Source organism: Lolium rigidum, chromosome 5 (assembly GCF_022539505.1).
Source record: "Lolium rigidum isolate FL_2022 chromosome 5, APGP_CSIRO_Lrig_0.1, whole genome shotgun sequence".
In the NCBI taxonomy this organism is placed as follows: domain Eukaryota; kingdom Viridiplantae; phylum Streptophyta; class Magnoliopsida; order Poales; family Poaceae; genus Lolium; species Lolium rigidum.
In genome coordinates this window covers 258,114,850-258,129,570 of record NC_061512.1, presented here as the reverse complement: position 1 = coordinate 258,129,570, position 14,721 = coordinate 258,114,850, and the positions used below count along the sequence as shown (strand labels likewise).

Here is a 14,721-nt window from a genome sequence, read left to right as displayed (position 1 = left end):
GGCGCGCGACGTGAGGGTGACGCTGGAGAGGCACACCGCGTTCAACCTCAACAGGGACATACTGCAGAACCGCGTCAGCGGATCATGAGGTGTGCGGAGAGTGGTTGCCCGACACGGCCGGCGGTTGATCAGATAGGTGGCAGTGTTGAGGGCCTCCGCCCAGAATCGGAACGGCATGGGCGCGCACGCTGTCGTTCAGTCAGTGTTCTGAGAAGGCACTCGGCTTTGCCGTTCTGCTAACTGGTGTAAGGGCAGGCAAGACAGGCGCGGACTGCACCATGGCGGGCGAGCGAGGAGAGAGCGCACGGTGAGGTTATCCAACTCCCTGCCATTGTCAGTTTTGCAGAGCAAGAATAGGTACTGTGAAACTGAGTGCCCACATATGCGAAGAACTCAAGGCACTTGAGATTTCTAACGCAAAGGGAATGTCCAAATGTAATGACTAAAATCATCAAGGAGTACAAGATACTAGTGGGTGCTGAAAACTAAAGACGTACATGCTTGCCAAGACGACATGAATGGCAAGTCAGTTTTGCTGAATTCAAAAGAAGAGGAACGAAGAGCAGCAGAGCCGGGGTGACCGAGCCGTTGGTGCCACAGGTCGAACGGACGACGCGGCGTGGTCGGAGAGCCATGCGACACCGGGCACAGATCGCCGTCAGAGTCACAACACAGGTTTCCTTACTTGGTTATATTGTTTCTGTGCCATGTTGCAGTCTCGGGATCAAACCTGAGCTCCCAGGTTGGCCAGTAGTGAAGGTCTTGTTTCAGAGTAAGGAAGCAGGGTTTTCCATCCAACTGGATGGTTCTCACCCTAACAAATTGACCATCTTCCAATCCCTGATAAAAAAAGGTCAACAAATGCCATGTGAACTCCACTACAAAACCGAAGATACTGGAATATGCGACAGAAGAATATTGTTCAGTACTGACAATGCATACCTTCACCACATCTATAAAAGAATCCAGATCTGGAGTCGGCTTGCTGTTAACCTCAATTATCCACTGGAGAGGAGAGAGATCATATCTATCTGAGGGACTTCCACGAGACCATCTGCATAAAAGACCTGGTTTCTCATTCCCTTTTACGGCTGTAAATCTAACATCTACATGTAAATGTTGATGTGTGCCCTTTTTATTGAATTGTTTAAGCTTCAAAAATAGAAAATGGTGTTGACAGGCCACGATTCCAGCTCTCATTTTCCAGAATATTTATTGCTTTGTTTACATATTTTCATACTAACAAAATTATAGGTCTCTACATGGTGCTCCTGTATTCATTGTTTATTATTGCTTCAGGGCAACACACAACATGGAAATGGAATGTGGTCTCAAAAAAAACATGGAAATGGAATGAGGACATCATAACAATTAAAGGGTTATTTCTAGAAAATTCTGACCGGTCATTCAAATCAAATTGGACAAATTTAAACATCAGTACATCCGTTCCTGAACAGATGGCGTATAATTCAAAGTAAAAAATGTAAAGTTTGATCAAGTTTGTAGAAAAAAAAACTATCAAAATGTAACTATCTAACAATAATGATTTAGCATTGTAGATGTTGATAGTGTTTTCTATAAACTTGTTAAACTTAACATTATTTGACGTTGGACAAAATTTATATGCCATTGTTTCAGGAACAGCGGAAGCATTAGCCCAGTGCTCCAATTGAAAGATTAACTGATGGTTTCTAATATTTGAAGGAACATGACACTGACCTAACAACATAAACTCCATGACCTTCTTTGGGCAGAAAACCACGACCACGCACTGCCGGATACGGATTCTGAACAATGCATCCACACCAATTCACCATGCGTGTTGAACCATTACCGTCCCTTACATCTGTTCCAACAATAAGGTCTATTTCCTTTCCCTGCTCAAATGTTAAAACAATTATAGTACTAATAATACCTGATTCAATCATACGTTGTCAAAGAAAAAGTGTTTTGCTTTCAATTATAGACCGTTCTCACCTGCCTAAATATAGTCATCTCAAGCATTCCATCTGAATCTATTGAATGACCCAACTTTTGGCAAGCATTCTCAATATCAAGGAAGCATGTAACAGGCTCCTTACTAATAGCAAGAATCATATCTCCTTCCAGAAGATTTTCCGCTTTTGATCCAGCAAAGCAACCTTTAACTTGCAGCACTTGTTTTCGCACAGGGTCCTTCTTAGCGAGAAACTGCATCACGGAATATTAAATAATGGACTATCCAAAAGGAAACAAATGCGCAATCACATTCAAGATTCAGGTTCAGAAGCCATTAAGCAACAATATTACGTATCATGTTTGTCAGACTATATTAAAATATGAGAGATCTAATTACCTGCACCCATCTATCGTTCAATCCATACTTTCTTGCCATTGACAGCAATGTTGGATAAAGTTCCACCTCCATAAGTCTGACATATGGCATTGGTCTCCTAATTCCATTGATAAGACGAAATGGTTCAAGAGTTCCTGATCTGAACTTCTCAAGGATTTGAATTATCGGATATATTGGTATGCCTACAACAAACTGATCGTCCTCACAAAGGCTAGAACCAAATAACTGTAGAAGACAATTGACGAAGTTATGTAGAGGTTATGAACCATTATGAAAGGTAAAAGACTAAACAATTCATCCGCCTTGAGTAACATATTTCAGCATACATGGAAACAAACTAAAGTGAAAGACTCCAACGCCAACTGACCTGGCTGGAAATACTTGCCCATAGTGCTCGGACTCTTCCTTGCTCGTCTGTTAATACACCCGAAAATCAGCTACCAAAATCTGGAATAAACATTTTCCGATATGGTTAATATGAACACTGAGTGAAAATAGGTGTGTTGAGATTTGTCGGAAGTACCAATGTCAAGCTCGACGACCTCCATATTTATTGCACGATATCGTGGGCAGTCACCCCAGCGAATGTCAACAGCTTTACAATTGCTTATGGTTGATTTCCTTGATGTAACCTGTAAGTTTGCATTTAGCCCAAGCCCAACTAGGTAGACAGAATCTCCTCGTCGCAAGGCAGGTTCTACAATTATCAAAATGAAGGAACTTTATAAAAGTTGTGAACAGATTGCTTGCTACAAAAATACTTTCTGCAAGATGGAAACGTAAATTTCATTACCTGGTAGTTCATTTTAGTGAGAGCATAATTGAGATTATTAATACAGAAAAAATGAATATAAGAAAAAAAAAGTATATCCAATAACATTGATCTAATTGATCTCAGGATTCCAATACATCAAACATAAGTGCTCATACATACAAAAACAATGTTTGTCTGGCGGTGCAAAACAGCAAATAAGATAGTGCGTAAGGATCACAAGTGACAAATAAAAAATGGATAAGAACCATAAGAGAACAAGTGTTTGGGGAGCATAATATTAAAGGAGAACAGCTAACCCATTTAAAATTCATCACTGGCCATGTTACTTGGTCAGTTCAACTTTTTAGTTTAGTTATGGGAGATATATGAAAGAAATTTTAAAAAAAAATCATAAACCAGAAACTAGGCACATTACTCAACCGTTCTGCAATTTATTCTTTCTTTGACTAATCAATTATATTTTGGTAAATGCATGAAAGCGTTGTACATAAAACAAACCAGCAAGAAGTTCCGAAGCGCGGACAAAGGATGCTCCAACTCCTAGTGCAGAAGGATCATACGCAACAAATGCAAAATTGTGAACAGGATGCAGAAAAACAACCTGAAAACCGAAAAGTGGAAGCTAATATTTAATGGATATTATGTATAGCTTACAATTATAATCAACAAAGGGGGAATAAGCTCATACCTCTCCAGGTATTTGAATGGGATATGCAACAAAAGAAATCATTATATCAGAGGTAGGTATAATGACTGTATTCTTGTCAACAGCGATAAGACCTAAGGTGTCAGAATGATGTATTACCACACCAGCTCCACTGAAAAGTTTACAATGAACTCCATCAAGCATGCATACTGGTGGTATGTCCACCTATAGAAAGTAGAAAATTAGATATGACAGTTGAGGTTGTTTTCAGCAAGAAACACGAAAGATCCCAGCTCAAAACCAAAAAGTGCATGGTACATTGTACAATAATACACATGAGCATGTATAAACCAAATACACATAGCAAGAGGATCTGCAAATACTGATGCGATGCAAACCACAACTATGAGAAAGTTGTTTATAAAGTCAAACTGTGGATGATGCTCACCTGCAACATTACAAGGGATGGTTCAATTACTTGTTCTGCCAATGAAGAATTACTAGATATTGGTCTAGCCAGATCAGAACCTTCCAGGCTAGTAGACTGCCTCAAAACACCTTTTATGTCATCTAAATCTCCAGAGGATGTTGGTGATAAAGTTTCTTCAACAGATTCAAGTGGTACAGCTAATTTTGCAGTCCACAGCCCATTTGCATCACTACGAGTATATAACTGAGGAGGCGCATACCACCCGTGCTGATCAATTGTTACTACAGCAGACTGGATGCACCATAAAACGAAATTTTAGTTGTATTATAACAAATACATAAGATGTTCCATAATAAACCAGCTAGGTAAGATTTCACTACCTTGTTCCGGTGTCGGTCAGTGTATATTACATATTCAAGAGGCACTTGTGCTCCCCTAGGCAGCTTTGAAATAGCTGAAATAAGGTCACCCAAATGTGCAATATCCTTTCCTGCAAACTTCTTTATAATTGAATGCTGTGGAACCGATGCTCGGTAGAGCATGTACCTGTGTAGCACCATGTTGAATGAGTCAGAGAAAAAGGAGGAGGTTTGCTTTGATATCTATAATCTAGCACTCATATTTTAGACATAAACAGCTAATAAAAAGATGGTGAAAGGAAATCACTGAGTGCAAGGCTCCAATTATTTTTTGGAAAGGAAACAGATGCAAAGCATATACTAACCTTGTCATGGTGTGATCTGCACACATAGGTTGTGTGCAGGCTGTAGTGTGAATAGCACACATAGGTTGTGTGCTTGTTGTGTGTGAAGAGGGCACATGAGTTGTGTCATGTGTGAGTGAAGAGTGCACATAGGTTGTGTACTGAATAGATAGGCATGTTTGTAGTTCTAGAAGTATCCAGGGTATGTAGAGAGAACTCCAGAATTAGGAATGTTCTAGAGTAAGATATTTAGTAGTAGTATATCTAGAGTTTGTAGAGTACTCTAGAACTATAGTGTACGGTTTGGATTGTGCCACATGGCAACAATCTAAAGGGTCATGTACAAGTACAAATATGGGTACCACCCCTCCCATGTAGCTAAGCATGGGTTGCTATCCTAGCATAGGTTGCTGGGGTAAGCATGGGTTGCTATCCGAGCATAGGTTGCTGGGGTAAGCATGGGTTGATATCCTAGCATAGGTTGCTAGGGTAAGCAAGAGTTAGCAACCGTTACTACAAAAGCTAATAAAAGAATAAGGCATCTGTTGCCTGAAACTATGGTGTGTTCTCCTCCGTAGTTCTAGTCCTTCATTCTCTGCTTCTGCTCAAGAGAGATAATAGAGAAGAGAGAGCAGAGAGGGAACACTAACATATACAAGACCACATTTGAACCGGAAGTTTCTAGCCTAAAACATCATACAAAGTAGATTAGTAAATTCTTTGAACTGTCAGATGTCTTACCCTGCATCAGCAACATATACAAGACCACATTTGAACCCCAAGTTTCTAGCCTAAAACATCAAAAACAAAATATATTAGTATTTTTTTTGAAACTTCAACAAACTTTGTAATTGTATACATACATTTATGTTATAATTTGAATAGGAGAGAGAACATGATGTAACAATTAAGCTTTACCTGCTGGTATGAAAGTGGATGGATGACAGCACCACCAACTTCCAAAAAATAATTTGGAGTTATGGAGTACAAATCTTCTACCTAAAGAGTAAAATTGGTATGATGTGACAGACTGCTGTTATAATAATAAATAAAGTCGTAGAAGCTGTAATACAAGAGCAATGCATCATATATATGATGTGTCAACTTTGCAAACTACCTTCAGCTTTACTGTTAAAGTAGTTCCACATCTTTCGATCTGCAAATCTATTTCACAGCCAATGCTGGCGTCAAGTAAGGTCTCCATGGTGAGAAATTGTGTTACTAACTGTAAATAGTTAAGCAAGAGTATCCTTGAGTAAGAAATTTATGTGGTATGACAAACTAAAATAACATACTATCTTATGAGGGACAGTAGATAAAATAAAATAAAAATAAAACATAAGTAAGATCCAGTACTAGCTTCTACACACTTCTAATTATTCTAGGTAATATGATCTTTAGTCACATGTGTTGTGGTAGTTTCTAGCATGTTCTAGCCAAAGTTGTAACTAGGATATTTGTATCTCTTTCCCTAGCTTATGTAGTGTTCTCTAGAACACTCTAGTTGTGAGTAGAGCTAAGTAGTGAAAGGCTCATGCAACCTATAAATAGAGGTCCAACCTCTACCTATGTAATCGGACTATGTACCCACTACTACCTATGAAATGGAACCTTATGTTCTGTCTTAGATCTTGGACTAGATCTTGTGTGTTGAGAGTTTTGACTCAACTCTTGGCAGCCCCCGCCCCTAGAACAATCACTATCACTCTCACTAATCCGACAATCATACCTCCCCATTCATGCGAACCAGCACATCACCAGGTTCCAAATGTTTGTCTGCAGGCCCATCTGGCACCTGCAAGGACATAATAATCTAGTTTCAGCATGAGCAATAGAAAGATACAATGAAACAAGTAGCAGTCCAAGTGAAAAATAAAATACATGTTCCGAAACATTACCACGGACTCAACAACCAGCATTCCAGTCTCGCCTGGAGAAACAAGTCTTACCATCTGTTCAACAGAAATTTCAAGATGCAATTAATCACATAGCATGGAGAAATGGAAAGACAAATATAGGCCTTTTTCCTAACTAGAAAAAGGAAGACAGGAAGAACACACCTGCTCGATTTCATTCCTGAGTCCACTACGTCGAGTTTCTTCAAAACCTTTGTGTTCAAAGGTCACCTTTCAAAGGCACAGAAAAATATTTTATGGGTAATCTGAGTTCCAGGATCCATGGGAAAAGTAAAAGAAAACAAAGGGATTACTGGACAGAGTGCACACCTGCAGTGTACCACGAGGAATATAAACAGATTCTGGCTTGCTGCCAAATGCAACCCAATGATGACGTATTAGATTGAGTGCTCTAACAACCTGGACAATTAGGCAGATAAAGCACTTTAGATAGATGGCAAAATAGAAACAGGGAGATGAGGAGGAAAATGGTTGGATGGAACAACAATTTGAAAGCGAAATTAAGAAACAAAAAATAAAGAGCTTGCTTTGGAATTTGACAGACTAGATAAGTTCAGTGAATTAGGAGTTTTGTCTGTTGATGATTGGCAACATCAACAACAATGCAAATTAAAACTCAAAGCTATCTTGAAAGAGGAGAAAATTAAATGGTTGCAAAGGTACAGAGAAAATGAACTGCTTGAAGAGGATGATAATACTAAGTACTATCATGCCAAAGAGAATGGGAGAGGGAAAAACAGAATTGTTAGTTTGCACCAAGTAGAGGGACTAATAGAGGAACAGGAAAATCAGAAAAGCTAGATCACAAATTTCTATAAAAACTTTTTGGAAGGTCTGTGCACTCTAAGCGTGTGTTTGGTTCTAGACCAAGAGAGGGATGGGATGGGATGGTCCTTGTTTTGCATGTGTTTGGTTGTAAAGTAGGAGGGATGGTACCATCCACCTAAGGGAATATTCCCTAAAAATGGTGGACCAACTCATCCCTCAAAATCGGCCGAACCTCTCCGTCCACCTTTTCTAATTTTGTGGATGGCAGCCTAATTATCTCTCCCTTTCCTAATTCGCTCGTCGTCGTGCCACCACCCCGTCCAAGGCCGGCTGCCGCTCCCACTGGGCCATGGTGCGATGTGTCGCCGCTCCAACTATGCAGTCGCGAGCCGGCCATGGCTCAGGGTTGGCTACCTTCCCACCGCCTCGAGCTTCCTCATCTCCATGAACGTCGTCACCGACCCGGCGTGCTCAATCTCGGATCCCGGCGCTCAATCGCGGATTCCAGTCCGGCGTGCTCAATCGCGGATCCTGGCTCCATCTTCACGGCCCGGCGGCGACCGCACAGCCATGGCGCAGGCATCGCGGATCCTTGCTCGATCTTCATGGCCGCCGGCGCCCGCACGGCCACGATGCAGCGAGCGGTGGGCTCAATCACATCCGCGCCGCACACAATCTCGACGACGGCAACCTCGCTAGGCCCGAGCGGGCGGCGGCCTCGCTAGGTTCGGCCTCCATCGCGAGGAGCCTGTTAATTACGGGCTAACCGCTCTATTAATTGCATACTTATTTTTTCTTATCAATCATTGATTAAACATATTTCATCCCATCCACCTTAGATGCGTGAAACCAAACAGAAAATGGGATCATCTAATTTGGGCCATCCCATCCCCCAAAATCCATCCCATCCCATCCCATACATATTTGTCCATGAACCAAACACATGCTAATGTGACACTTGATCTAAAGGATTGGATAGAATTAGTGATGAAGACAAAGACTTATTAACTGCTAGATTTGATCTGGAGGAACTGCAAACTGATGTGTTTGGGATGGAAACAAACAAAGCCGCAAGTCCAAACGGTTTTAATGCAGAGTATTATCAGAAATTTTGGCCGGTGGTTCAGAAAGAATTGCTTGCGTTGCTCAATGATTTTTATGACAACAAAATGAACATAGATAGGCTAAACTATGGGGTTATCACACTAGTACCTAAGGGTGCTGATGCCAATAAAATCCAAAAAAGTATAGTCCCATTTGTTTATTAAATGTTTTTTCAAAATCATCACCAAAATCTTGGTGGATTAAGGTGATCTGGAAAGTAACTAGTATTTCTTAGACGGTGTTTATCAAAAATAGGTATATCATGGATGGTGTGGTTGTACTGCATGAAACATTAAATGACCTAGTGACCTACACTCAAGTAAAGGATCTGGAGAACTTTTCAAGATAGACTCGAGAAGGCCTTTGACAAGATCAAATGGCATTTTACTCCAAGTCCTTGAAATGAAAGGTTTCCCTAGTTTCTTTAATGACCTAGTGATGAAAACAGTATCAGTTGGAAAGGTAGGAATCAAAGTAAATGGAGAGGCTGGCCCTTGTTTGTGCACCCATCAGGGGCTTAGGCAGGGAGATCCACTGCTCTTTGACCTTGCTGGTGATGTACAGTCGATCCTTGTCAATAGAGCTGTGGACAATGGTCTACTTGGTGGACTATCTTGTCACTTGTTGGAAAAATGAGTGTCGATCTTGCAATATGCAGACGGGAAAATCTTACTCCTCCAAGATAACTTGGAACATGCCAGAAACTTAAAATTCATACTTTGTCTCTTTGAGCAGATGTCAGCCTTGAAAAAACAAACTTCCACAAAAGCAAAATTTATTGCCTAGGTGAAGCTAAAAAGAGAAGTGCAAGTTTCAAGGAAATTTTTACTTGCAAGGTGGGCTCGCTTCCGATGAAATATCTAGGATTACCTGTGCATGGAAAACAACTAAAAAATAGTGATTGGGACCCTACTTGGGAGAAATTAGAAAAAAAAAAGTTGGGTTTCTATTATGGGAAAATTTTAACCTTGCTCATTGATACTTCACTGTCAAGTATCTTTTTGCATATGCTTTCTTTCTATAGAATTCCCATTGGGAAAAGGAAAAATTATGATGCAATCAGATCAGGATTTTTCTGGAGTGGACAGGACAGGAAAAAGTACCACTTGGAAAAATGGAAAACAGTCCGTTTACCAAAAGACCAAGGGGGTTTGGGGGTAATTATTTGGAAATCATGAACATTGCCTTGCTATCAAAATGGATGTGGATGCTCTTTTTTCAATGAAAAGGGACTGGCAAACTATGCTGCAAAACAATTATCCAAGGAATACTACCTTGGTACAATGTGTTCAGAAAAGTGGAGATTCACACTTCTGGCAAGGTCTCATCGAAGTAAAGCCTTTGTTTCTATCTTGTCGTAGTTTCAAAGTAGGGGATGGGGGGACAAGATTCTGGGAAGATAACTTTGCCTAACTTTCCCCAGAATATACTCCATCTCGAATAACGATAACATAACAGTGAAGGAAGCTTTCACCCATGACTTGAGATCCCTAACTTTTAGGAGAACTCTAGTTGGGGAAAGATAAACTGATTTATGAGGAAGATAAACTGATTTGGTTATTATCATCCTCCAACTTTCTCCTGTGAAGTCTTTTTACGGTGCGATGCAGAATTATAGAATTTTGGTTTTCAACTTACACGCTCTAATGGAAGGAAGAAGGCAGAAGCGCCGGAAGATCTGCCTCCTGTATTCAGTGCAACAGCTCTTCCTTGGCAATCAATAACAGGGGAACCGCTAGAGCCAGCTTTAGTACCAGATGCAGCCTAAAAAAAACGTTAATATTAAACTATCAGGACATATGGCTTACTGCCTAAGGCTTAGAGACTGGAAGGTACTACTAGAACGTACTAGCTAAACTCCTAAGCAAGGATTACTGTCACAGAAGAGAAGTACCTGCATATAGAATGTGTTGAAATCATTGTACCCATCCCTTGTGTAAACAGGAGCTTCTCTATCAAGTCGGGCTAGTGTTCCCGCCAAAATTGAAACCTGTATTCAGTAAACATGAATCAGAAAATATATTGCAATAACATGCAACCCAGTGTACATGACAACACTCATGAATTGTAATTCGCATTTTGTAACCTTGTAGTAGTAGTAGTATGAATGGTTGTGCGGAGAAGATGTTATCTTACCCAGGAAAATAAATCTGGCTACAATCAGTAATACAAGCCAAATCGACGTACGGTATGAGTGTTTTCCAGCTATCCAAAGGCATGTGTAAGAATTTCTCGTTAATGGTGGCCAAATTTTGGTGGAGTGGGAACCTGGATAAGAGGTCAATGCATTGGCTCTCTTCGGAAAATATGTCTAAACCAACGGGCAAACGAGGAATAGGTTCACGAAATTTTCGGTTGTTTAATCTTGCTCTTTTAGGGAAACAAGGCTGGAGACTGATGCTTGTCAGACTCACTTTGTGCCCAGGTCTTGCTTGTGTGAGACTTGGAGAGTGCAGTGTCTTGCTGAAGAGTCCAAGCTAGCTGTTGCGTTGCTGGTTAGTCCGGGTCAGCAGTTGGTGGTTGGTGATGATGAATTCTACATGCAACCTAAAGAATGCAGCTACTGGAACAAAGCAAATAGTACCAGCTTTAGAAGAGCTGAATGCTAAACTAATGTCTTCTACTTCTGAAGGGAAGGGAGAAGTTTCTAGTTCACTGTGTGCAGGAAATGAGAATTATTTATCAGCTACTTGGATTATAGACTCAGGCGCTACAAATCCACCCCCAATATAATTCGCATTTACCTGTTCGCCGCTGTCATTGCCGACCACCCGAATCTCTAGCCCGACGGATGCTGCTTCGGGTGCTAGAGGGATCTCATTGTACTTATGGTACTTTATGGCATCTGGATCGTATCTAAAAAACCCAAAATCGTGTACCTGTTTAGAGAGGGGTGGGAGGGATTTCAATTATAATAAGCCATTGTCATGGGAATACAACAGAAACAAATGGAATCAAAAAGAGGAACACTCACAGGATCTCTGTACAGGGGGTACACAGGTATCTCCTCTCTGTTGACAAACATCGCCTCTGCGACGACAGGCCCTAGGAATAAGAGCAGGCGAGTCATTCCCAAATCACATGATTACACGGTGGGTCAGTGGTTTAAAAATACCTGGACTGACGATGTGGCGATTGGTGAGGATGATCCCAAGGGACTTGTCTACGACGAAGCCGGTGGCAGAGCTGGAGCCAGCGACCTCGGTGTCGAAGGCGCGCGGCACGGTGGTACGGAGTACGGTGACAGCAGGCACCACGCGGGAGAGCGTGTGCGGCCAGCCCTCCGCCGTGACGGATGACTCGATCTCCATCGCTAGTACCAAGATATGCAGAAAAAATTGCGATTGTCAACAAACAAGTCTGCTATTCATTATTACAAAAGTAATAAAATGGAGTGTTCATTACTGGAGTGAAACGGGGCTACTGCACAATGATGTCCATGTTTGAAGCAAAAAAGCAACCTAGACACTGCTCCTAAAAGCAAGCCAGCTGTTGTACTACTGCACACAGCTCTTACAAATGCAAGGAATGGTTGCGTGCACTGCTTGAGGTGAAAAGTAAATAAGCGATCTCGTCTGAAGTCTGCACCATCGATGTCTAGCACTGGTTGTTATTATCTTTTATCGTTATCATGGTGAAAGGGCCAGCAACAAGACTACTTACACAGATGTAATCTACTAAAAAGGAATTAAAAAGGAACGGAGGGAGTACTCACTAACTGTTATTCGCTACTGATTTCATGCAATGCTCAGCAATTGAGTAATATACTTACACATGCTCTTTTCTTTTCTGATAACTGGATGGTTCTGTACCCAAAGAGAATATCAAATGAAATATATAGGATGTGCCGGCTACTGTGTTTCCGGTTTGATGACAAATAAGGGCACCAGTGCGATGATAAAATGGGCGATGCAAGGTAATCCCTCTCTGTGTGTATTAATTTGCTGCAAGGCTCTAATAGCATGAAATCTGTTTGACTCTCGCTCCAATGCACCAACAGGAAAGCTATACAATCTTAAAACTCTTTTCTCATGTTAAAATCCATGAGTAATCATCCAATTTAACAGAATATAAAAGGGGGATCATGAGGCAAGGCAATGTTGACAATGTTTCCATGGGTGAGAGAGGGAGAGACCATAGATCGGGGAGAGGAGCACGTACCTCCTGCCTCTGAGGCTGAGATCGGGCCGGCGGTGCGCTGCACGGAGGGATGACGCGCGAGGTCGGGGAAGGGGACGGCGTCGGCAACGATTGCGGACGGGTCGGCGTGACGAGCGAGCAGCGACGGGTCGGGATCGGAGTGAAGATGAGACGGGTCGGGAATTGAAGCGGAATGCCACCGCGCGGCTCGCCGCCGGCAGGCAGGCCGGCCGGCCGAGGGGCGGCAAAACCCTAGCACCTCGGAAGGGCTCTGTTTCTGTCGGTGGGCGAGAGGGGCACAACGGCTCTGTTTCGAAGGATTACTATATACTACTGTAGTAACACAAAATCTAATTCATCACCTGTCTCCTGCGTTGGATCGCAATCGAGCAGCCTGGGTGAAGCGGCGCTACCGGACGAAATACTTCCTCCGGTACAGATTAGGCGCCATTTGACAAACATGCAGTTTCTAAATCGGTTTAGGCGCGCATGAATTAATTGCCGCCTTAGTTTGGGTGTGTATGTTGGTTCACTTCGCTAGTAGAAAACGGATTTTGGGTAACCGGTCTTTTTGTTCTGGCCCAGTCTGAAGCCCGAATAAATGGTCAGGCCACGTCGTCCCAAAATCAGCGAGAGGGTACAAAGTTTTTTATCTTGGTTGGAGCCTCAAACCGGGATAAGAGGGCCTGAGGCCTTTTGCGATCTGCTGACAGCTCTTTTGTCCCGGCTGGTGACACGAGCCGGGACATAAAGTCGAACGGTTATTTCTCGCGCGGAAACCGATCGGCGTCGCCATTACTAGTGCAGAAATCGATCGACGCGCAGGAATTTGGGTCACCAGCGCCGGCGGCCGCCCATGGGAATTGATCACCCGGTGGCCGGCCTGTTCATCTTCACCTTCCTCGCCTTCATATATGCTCCACATCTCCTCACCATTGCCACACATCTCTTCTCACATCTCCATCATATCTCCCACAAAAGCTCTCTCCCATCGATGTTCCGGCCTCAATGGAGCACCTCGCGCGCGCCCCGGCTCCTCGATCTCGGTTATACCACCTCATGGCCGAAGGGATGTGTTTCAAGATCACGGTCGCTCTCCGTGCATCAAGAGTGGAGAAGTGGATCCGTGCCGTTAAGAGGGACCTTCTCGACGCCCCACCAACCAAGTGTGTCGGCTTGGACTGCGAGTTCACCACCCTCGCGAGGGTAATCAGCGCACCGCCATCCTTCAACTCTCGGTGGCGACCGAGACTTTGGTATTCCAGATTTGTTGGGCTAATGAAGTGCCACAAGTTCTCAAGGAGTTCTTGCAGGACAAGAACATCAGATTCTGTGGCGCGGCTATCGGCAAAGATGTGGAAATGTTGAGTCCCTAAGGTATTAATATTACTTATGCGTTCGACCTCCGGAAGATACTCCCGAACCCCACCAACAAGCCCACTCTGAGTCTATATGATCTGGCAAACTCTACCATTGGTACAAACCTTGAGAAGAAGAAGAGGAAGAAGTACAAGAAGAAGGACGCTGCGGAACAAAAAGAAGATGAACTGATTTTTTGATGTTTCATTGAGCTACAAGCAAGTGCACTATGCCACTCTAGACGCTCGCCTGGGCTTCGAGATGGCTAGGAGACATTGGAGGCTAGTTGGCTACAATAGCCATGTTGACCGTTTCAATATTTAAAGATGATGAGTAGATGGTGGTGTGGTGTGTGATATGGTCTGTGTCTTCTATATTTGTACGAACTATGAATCGTTTCAATATATCGAATCTTTCTATTGTTATTCAAATTTCTCATATTTTGCTAATTGCGGTTTACAGATTCCTCACATATTAATTATGTCGTATCCAAATTCCATATTAATTATTTGGCCATATTATATGAATAATGCACATATTATTTG

General features: G+C 42.4%; 1 pseudogene; it reads right to left on the bottom strand.

The window, feature by feature from the left end:
- Nucleotides 1-421: 421 nt before the first annotated feature.
- On the bottom strand, nucleotides 422-12,937 carry LOC124653119 (annotated as a pseudogene).
- Nucleotides 12,938-14,721: the final 1,784 nt, after the last annotated feature.